The sequence below is a fragment of the Dioscorea cayenensis genome, chromosome 8 (genome assembly GCF_009730915.1).
Source record: "Dioscorea cayenensis subsp. rotundata cultivar TDr96_F1 chromosome 8, TDr96_F1_v2_PseudoChromosome.rev07_lg8_w22 25.fasta, whole genome shotgun sequence".
Classification (NCBI taxonomy): Eukaryota; Viridiplantae; Streptophyta; class Magnoliopsida; order Dioscoreales; family Dioscoreaceae; genus Dioscorea; species Dioscorea cayenensis.
Window position 1 is genome coordinate 14,391,617 of NC_052478.1, and position 9,610 is coordinate 14,401,226.

Below are 9,610 nucleotides of genomic sequence, written 5' to 3' on the forward strand. Positions count from 1 at the left end.
CATCTATCTCATGGAGATCGGCCACCTTTTTCTTCTCCCTAGCATTCCATTGGGAGCTTTTTAACCCCATTTCTTCAATTAATTGACGGGCCTTACCGGAGGTCTTGCTACCTAAGGTATCTCCTGCTGCCGCATCCAAGAGTTGCCTTATACTCGGATTCAGACCATTGTAAAAGGTCTGAACAATCATCCACTCCGGGAATCCGTGTTGCGGGCACTTTCTTAGGAGCTCCTTGAACCTTTCCCACGTCTAAAATAAAGAATCCAATTCCAATTGTTTAAAGGATGAGATCTCATTCCTAAGATTTGTAGATTTTCCGGGAGGGAAATAACGGCCAAGAAAAACTTCTACCATCTCCTCCCATGTGGTAATTGATGCTCTAGATAATGAGTGTAGCCACTGCTTCGCTCTCCCTTTCAAAGAAAATGGGAATGCTCTCAAATTAATGGCGTCATCCGTTACTCCATTTATCTTCAGCATATCACACACCTCGAGAACGTTCTCTATATGACTGTTTGGATCCTCATTGGCTAAACCATTAAACTATGCGGATTGCTGCAACATGTGGATGAATTCCAGCTTTAGCTAGAAGTTCTGAGCTGTAATCGAGGGACGCACAATGCTCGATTGTGTCCCTAATACTAAAGGTCTGGCATAATCGGATAATGTCCACTGCTGCTCATTCTGTTATACCATGTTTTTAGATTCTTCTACTTCCAAATCTGCTAGATTAGACTATTCTTGCACAGGTTCTTTCCCTTTTCTTCTAAGTGTACGTTCGAGCTCGGGATCTCCTTTAATCAATATTAAGGGGTTCCCTCGGGTCTTAACCTGGAGCTGCACCAAAAGACAGAAAAAAAATCAGAACGATGATAGGAAAGAAGATATGAAATAGAATAAATGAATAGCTAAGAAAACAAAGTGCAAAGTATCTCTAAACGCCTACTCCCCGGCGACGGTGCCAAAAACTTGACACGTCCAAATATGCATGTAAACCGCAAGTGCACGGGTGTCGAAGTAATAATCCCAGGTGAGTGGGTATCATATCCACAGGGAATAGGGAATAAAAACACTTAATTTATTTCTCAACTATGTGAAAAGTAAATAGTGATATGTGTGACAAGATTCAATTCTCAAAAGTAAAAACAACAAGAAAGAGAGCACAAGTAAAGGAGAAGGTAAGGCAATCAATAAAGATGGGGTACCCGGATATTGTTCCGCCTAGGACAATTGTTTCAAGTGCAAGAAACCTCTATTATGCTTCTTAATTAATGCAAGAGTGAGTCATGGAAATCCTTAATTACATAGTCCCAAATCTAAGGTCAACCAAGCATAACTCTATACATGTCCCGGAGGAGAAATCGAACAATCTCAACACCTCGCACTCATATAGAATTGCAATGAGCTCTAGGGATTCCAAGTGATAAACCCTATTCCTATGTATAAACCAAACCCTTTGGTTTAGGTGAAAGATCCCTAGCCACAATTAAGCCCTAGATGCTAAAATCACCTCAACGCTTCACTCCATTGCACTCGCAACTAAGCCCCAGCGGAAGGTCATCCCTTAGCCCATTCACTCTTATGGCCGCAAAGAACTCTTGGAACGTGGAGGTAGGATAGATCACACCGGAGGAGAAAGGGGACGCTCCGCTACCTCTCGACTCACCGACTCAACCCTCTCTAATCTAGCTTTGTCTAACTCTCATGGTGTGTCACTCACTCACAAGAGTTACCAAGAAGAACTCTCAACCCTAGTGTCACTCTAGGGGAGTATTCATACAATCAAGCATACAAGATTGGAACTCACAATAAACATCAATTAATTGAAAGCATAATAAAGATTTTCAATGAAACGACTACATCCTAGGGTTCACAAGTACCCAAGTACCCACTAGGGGTGTAGCTCTCCATGGAGCTAGATACAATCAATGAAATTGAATGTAAAAATAAAGCATCCATAGAAAACCCCCTCGTTAGTCGTGGCGATGGTCTTGTGGAGAGTCCTCTACTCGTCGCAAGGGTCCCTTTGTCCGGCCTAGGGTACACCTCGCCGGATCGGTGCCGACAAAAGTTCTCTCACTAACCTTTTTCCAAACGGCACGCGATATCAGAGCTGTAGAACCTCTCCAAAGCCCTAGCCAAAACCTCTCAAAACCCTAGCCGCCGCCCTCTCTCAAGTTGGGGAGAAGATGGAGAAAAGAATGCTGAAATCGGGGCTGAAATCGGCTTTTAAAGGGCTGGAATGGGGAATCCACACGTTCGTGTGAGCGCCCCTGTGGATTTTTCACACGGGCGTGTGGAATTTCCACACGCCCGTGTGGATTCTCTGTTTTCCTGTTTTCTTGGCCGGCTGTGAACAGTGTTGCTACAATATTCTTGCTTGAGTTTTGCTACAGCAATATTGGCCCGAAATACTCCCGAACCCATGCTTTTATCGAGGTAATGCAAACGGGCAGACGTTTACGTCGTGGATCGCTTTGTTAGTGGATATCTTGTTCTATATGCACAAGTCGGAATGCTTGAATATGAATGCCCTTGTGCCCCTCCAAATAGTTGCCCTAACTTGAATACGAGGAGGTTGGCACACATTCCCGCATCTCGAACCCGACCTATGTCTTCGCGTTTGAACCTTAGCAAGATTTCCTCCAAATTAGTGCATTACGAACCACATTGGCTTCTTTCTCTCATAATCGGTCTCACAACCCTACATGCATGAAAGTAACATAAATACACACATATTAGCGTTCAAACCTGAGAAAAGTAATGCTCAACACAAGGAAAGAACACTTCGTATTCTTATCGCGCAAGCACTTATCAGTATGCAATTTAATTTTTCAAAATTATTTTGAAGTAAAATATATTTTATCAAAATTTTGTGTATAATTGATGAACAATTAAATTTGTTTGTTATACCTTATTAAAAAATATTTAGAATGTCCGTGAAAAAGTTAGATATGTCGATTGTTGTTTTTAATATATATTTTATAATATTTTAGTAAAAGATATTTGTAAGCCTCATTTTTAATAATATATTTTTACTATGAAGATATCAATTTACAGATACATTTCATATTATAAAATATTTTATTGAAAGTTATGCTTTAATTTATTTTTATTTTAAAATAAAAATAAATTAGGATTTTATGATTATTTAAGATATAAATCTATTAATGGGATCGGGGGTTTATAAAAATTTTTTGCCACAAAATTACATATTTAAGAAAGATGAAATAACTCATTCAAAATAAAAACCTATATTCTGTTACTAGTCCGTTTCTAATAGCAACGGATTAGAAATGTAAATCATATATTGTATTTGATTAAAACATTGCAAAATATCTGTTTCTAATCCATTTGAAATAGCAACGGATTAGAAGACGATTAGAAACGGTTCGTAATGGCAACGGAATAGAAATGTAGATATGATAATGTAATTTATGAAAATATAACAAAATACCATTTTTACATCCGTTTCAAATAACACAGTATTAGAAACAGATGTTCTACATTACTTTAACAAAAATGACATAGAACATCGGTTTCTATTCCATTTCAAAATAACAATGGATTATAAACTAATCCGAAATCATTTTTAATGATAAACCCTACACCTCCAATTATGATAAATATTTTTAAATTTGTAAGTCATTTAATTAGTATGCAATTTAATTTTTCAAAATTATTTTGAATTAAAATACATTTTATCGAAGTTTTGTGAAAAATTGATGAACAATTAAATATTTTTTATGTTATACCTTATTAAAAATATTGAGAATGGCCGTGAACAAGTTAGATATGTCGATTATTGTTTTTAATATATATTTTATAATATTTTAGTAAAAGATATTTGTTAGTGTCAATTTTAATAAAATATTTGTACTATGAAGATATCAATTTTCAAATACATTTCATTTTGTAAAATATCATATTGAAAATTATGCTTTAGTTTTTTTATTTTAAAATAAAAATAAATTAGGATTTTATGATTATTCAAGATATAAAGCTATTTATGGGATCGAGGGTTTATAAATATTTTTTGCCACAAAATTACGTATTCAATAAAGATGAAATAACACATTCAAAATAAAAACCTATATTCCATTTCCAATTCCTTTCTAATAGCAATGGAATAAAAATGTAAGCCATATATTGTATTTGGTTAAAACATTAGAAAATATCCATTTCTAAACATGTTCAAATAGCAACGGATTAGAAACTGATTAGAAACTGATTTACGATTTTGGTATAAATTTTATAATATTTTGATAAAAAATATTTGTAAGTTTTCCTTTTTATAATATATTTTTGCTAATAAAAAATCAATTTAAAGACACATTTTATATTCTAAAGTATTTTGTATAGAATTATGCTTTATTTTTATTATTTTAAAATACAAATAAATTAGCATTTTACATATATTACATATATAAATTTATTTGCGAGATCAAGAATTTGTAAACCTTTTTTTTCAAAAATTTAAATAATCAAGAAAAATGAAGCAACTTCTACAAAATAAAAGAAAAAGTATGTTTCGTTTCTAATCCGTTCGTAAGAGCAACGGAATAGAAACGCAGATATGATAATGTATTTTATGAAAATATCACAAAATACCGTTTTTAAATATATTTCAAATAACACTGTATTAGAAACGGATTTTCACTATTAATTTAACAAAAATGACATCGAACATTTGTTTCTATTCCATTTCAAAATAGCAACGGATCATAAACAGATCCCAAATTATTTTTACAGATAAACCCTACACCTCTAAATATGATAAATATTTTTAAATTTGTAAGTTATTTAATTAGTATGCAATTTAATTTTTCAAAATTATTTTGAACTAAATTATATTTTATCGAAGTTTTGTGAAAAAATTGATAAACAATTAAATTTGTATGTATGCGTTATTAAAAATATTTAGAATTTCTGTGAAGAAGTTAGATATGCGATTGTTGTTTTTGATATATATTTTATAATATGTTAGTAAAAGATATTTGTAATTGTTAGTTTTAATAAATTATTTGTACCATGAAGATATCGATTTACAAATACATTTTATGTTGTAAAATATTTTATTGAAAATTATGCTTTAGTTTTATTTATTTTGAAATAAAAATAAAAATAAATTAGGATTTTATGATTATTTAAGATATAAAGTTATTTATTGGATTGGGGGTTTATAAATATTTTTTGCCACAAAATTACGTATTCAAGAAAGATGAAATAACTTATTCAAAATAAAAACGTATATTCCGATTCTAATTCGTTTCTAATAGCAATGGGTTAGAAACGGAAATCATATATTGTATTTGATTAAAACATTGCAAAATATACGTTTCTAATCCATTTCAAATAGCACGGGATTAGAAACCGATTAGAAACAGATTTACGATTTTGATATAAATATTATAATATTTTGATAAAAAAGATATGCAAGTCTTGTTTTTAATAATATATTTTTGCTAATAAAAAATCAATGTTCATACACATTTTCTATTCTAAAATAATTTTTTGAGAATTATGATTCGTTTTTTATTACTTTAAAATACAAATAAACTAGCATTTTATAGATATTACGGATATAAATTTATTTGCGGGATCAAGGGTTTGTAAATGTTTTTTCAAAAATTAAACTAATCAAGAAAAATGAAGCAACTTCTACAAATTAAAAAAAAAAGTATGTTTCGTTTCTAATCCGTTCGTCATGGCAATGGAATTGAAACATGGATATGATAATGTATTTTATGAGAATATTACTAAATACAAGTTTTTAATCCGTTGCAAATAACACCGTATTAGAAATTGATGTTCTACATTATTTTAACAAAAATGAAATCAACATCAGTTTCTATTCCATTTCGAAATAGCAACGGATCATAAACGGATGTGAAATTTTTTTAAAGATGAACCCTACACCTCCAATTATGATAACCATTTTTAATTTTGTAAGTTATTTAATTAGTATGCAATTTAATTTTTCTAAATTATTTTGAACTAAAATATATATTATAATAATTTTGTGAATAATTGATGAACAATTAAATTTGTATGTTATACCTTATTTAAATAATTAGAATGGCCGTGAACAAGTTAGATATGTCGATTGTTGTTTTTAATATATATTTTATAATATTTTAGTAAAAGATATTTGTAATTGTCATTTTTAATAAAATATTTGTACTATTAAGATATCCATTTACAAATACATTTGATATTGTAATTGAAAATTATGCTTTATTGAAAAAATCAATTTACAAACACATTTTATATTTTAAAATATTTTGTCGAGAATTATGCTTTATTTTTTATTATTTTAAAATACAAATAAATTAGGATTTTATGATTATTCAAAATATAAGGCTATTTATGGGATCGGGGGTTTATAAATAATTTTTTCCACAAAATTAAGTATTCAAGAAAGAAAAAATAACTTATTAAAAAAAACCTATATTCGTTTTTTAATCCGTTTCTAATAGCAGTGGATTAGAAACGGAAATCATATAATGTATTTGATAAAAACATTGCAAAATATCTGTTTCTAATCTGTTTTAAATAGCAACGGATTAGAAACTGATTAGAAACGAACTTACAATTTTGGTATAAATTTTATAATATTTTGATAAAAAATATTTGTAAGTCTTGTTTTTAATAATATAATTTTGCTAATAAAAAATCAATTTACAAACACATTTTATATTCTAAAGTATTTTATCGAGAATTATGATTTTTTTTATTCTTTAAAAATACAAATAAATTAGCATTTTATAAATATTACGGATATAAATTTATTTGCTCGATCAAGGGTTTTCAAATGTTTTTTTCAAAAACTAAAATAATCAAGAAAAATGAAGCAACTTCTACAAAAAAAAAGTATTTTCCGTTTCTATACGTTCGTAATGGCAGCAGGTTAGAAATGTAGATATGATAACGTATTTTATGAAATATAACAAATACAGGTTTTAAAATCCATTTCAAAAAACACCGTATTAGAAACGGATATTCTCTATTATTTTAACAAAAAAGAACATCGAACATCGGTTTCTATTCCATTTCAAAATAGCAACGGATCATAAAAGGATCCGAAATTATTTTTAAAGATAAACCCTACATCTTTAATTATGATAAATATTTTTAAATTTGTAAGTTATTTAATTAGTATGCAATGTAAGTTTTCAAAATTATTTTTAAGTTAAATATATTTTATCAAATTTTTGTGAATAATTGATGAACAATTAAATTTGTTTCTTATACCTTATTAAAAATATTTAGAATGGACATGAACAAGTTCAATATTGTCACACCCCAACCCTAAAGCCGATCCTACTAACAGATTGGTCGCATCCAACAGGGCTACGCTCCACTGGGTGCATGGCGTAAAATCTCAGATCTAGTCAGAAATATCACCAACAGAAAAGAAGAAAGCAATAAAATTCAAAATTACAAACTAATAATAATGCACAGAGATAATTCAAGTACTGGCTTTAGCTCCCTTACAGAAATACACTGCCACACTTAACAGACAGAAATCAAGAACACAAATGGAATACAAATCTCTCACATGGAAAACATACTATATGATCAAGACCTCAGAACAACCCCCCTCCCCCTAGTCGTAAGCTTAATCTTCTCTTGGGAAAGAAATTCACATAATACATGAGCCATAAAGGCCTAGTAGGATCGCAAAATAACAAAAAATACCATATAACTAGAAATTTACAGATATAGAAATAAAAAGTCAAACAGAGAACAGAAGATAACTACAGATGTAAAATAACAGACAAAAACACATGAATTAATTAAAATACGGAAAATATAGTAAAACACCAGAAGTGTACATCTTCCTGACTAATAAACAGAATCAATACCTCGAGGTTGGATCTTTAACTATTAGACAAAATATCAACAGCGAAGTCAGATCTTTGACCATAGTCAGAACGAACACACATGTCCAATAGCGTTAGTATAGAAAACATGTTCACATGGCTAGAACTTACTCCTCCTAGCTGGGCAAACTGTCAAGAATGGAGATATACTAAAAACCACAGAAATACTGAATAAATCATTTTACAAAATAATAAAATAAATAAATAAATAAATAAATAACAAATAACAGAATAATAATTGAAGTACCAACAAAAATAATACCATAATTCCATAAGTAAATAATAAATAATAAATAAATAAATAAATAATAAATAAATAAATAAATAATAAATAAATAAATAAATAATTATAAAATTAACTATTCACCAGGAATGCAGAGTTATACAGGTGCGAGAGCCTACTTGGTTCAGAGCTATGAAGTTGGGTTCACCAAATCCTGCTAATTAAGGTTCGCTACAGGATATAGACACCAAAAAAGAAAACTACACGTAGATATAACAAACTTGAGCCAGACCTAAACCCACAATGGTTTAGAAAATAGACACTAACAAGACCCACTTAACAACACTAGTAGGCAATCAATAAACACAAGATGAGCACCGGGTAAAAGCTCACAATTTTACTCAAGAGAATACTCCCAGAAAAACATAATTATATCAACCACCAACAACCACCAACTAGAAGGAAAGAAAGCTTAAGAAGTACTGCAACTCAGTTAGGCATTAATACAAACACTTGATGTGCAAGTGCATAACTCCAAGAATTTCAAAGAGAGAAAGCATTAAAACAAGGCCTTTAAATACAATCAAATCACAAGGATTTTAATCAGAATTTCAAGGATTAAAAAAGGAAATTTCAAAGAAGACATACATTTAGATACAAGGATATTTAAACCAATGCCAAAAGTTCTCTAGATCAACTCAAGGCACCAAACAAACAATACATGAAAAGACTCCAAACAAGCATGAAGCATGGTGTTTCTCCATCAAATACTCAACAACAAGAATCCATCATGCTAAGCCCAAGAACTAAAGGCAAAAATAACAAGGAATTAAATTTGGAGGAAACTTGAAGATGTAGATCCGGACTCACCTAAATAGCAGAAATTCAAAGGCTTCTTTAGTCACCTAAAACTTAGAATAAAGCTTCTTAATCCAATCTCAAGAGAAGGTTAAGCAGATTTAAAGATGAAGAAAGATACTTTGAAGAGGAAGGCTTGCTTTCAAATAAGCCACAGAAAAACATCCCATAATCTTCAATTAAGCCTCAATTATTGCAGCTCAAGGCATCAATAACTCTCTGACCAGATCTAAGGGTAAGGCTCAGGTTCCACAACCTTTAAAACCTTTCTCCAGTTAAATAATCAAAGCAAAAGATCTGAATATTACAAATATGTCAATTGTTGTTTTTAATATATATTTAATAATATTTTACTAAAACATATTTGTAAATGTCATTTTTAATAAAATATTTGTACTATGAAGATATCCATTTACAAACACATTTCATGTTGCAAAATATTTTATTGAAAATTAAGCTTTATTTTCTTTTTGTTTTAAAATAAAAATAAATTAAGATTTTATAATTATTCAAAATATAAAGCTATTTATGGGATTAGGGTTTTATAAATATTCTTGTCATAAAATGAAATATTCAAGAAAAATGAAATGACTTATTCAAAATAAAAACCTATATTGCGTTTCGAAACTGTTTCTAATAGCA

At 30.0% G+C, this 9,610-nt stretch overlaps 1 non-coding gene across 1 annotated transcript; it reads left to right on the forward strand.

Annotated features, from left to right (window-relative positions):
* Positions 1-200: 200 nt before the first annotated feature.
* LOC120268180 lies at positions 201-307 on the forward strand. The gene has a single exon (XR_005538848.1). It is a non-coding gene; the product is annotated as a small nucleolar RNA R71 (small nucleolar RNA).
* The last annotated feature ends 9,303 nt before the right edge of the window (positions 308-9,610 follow it).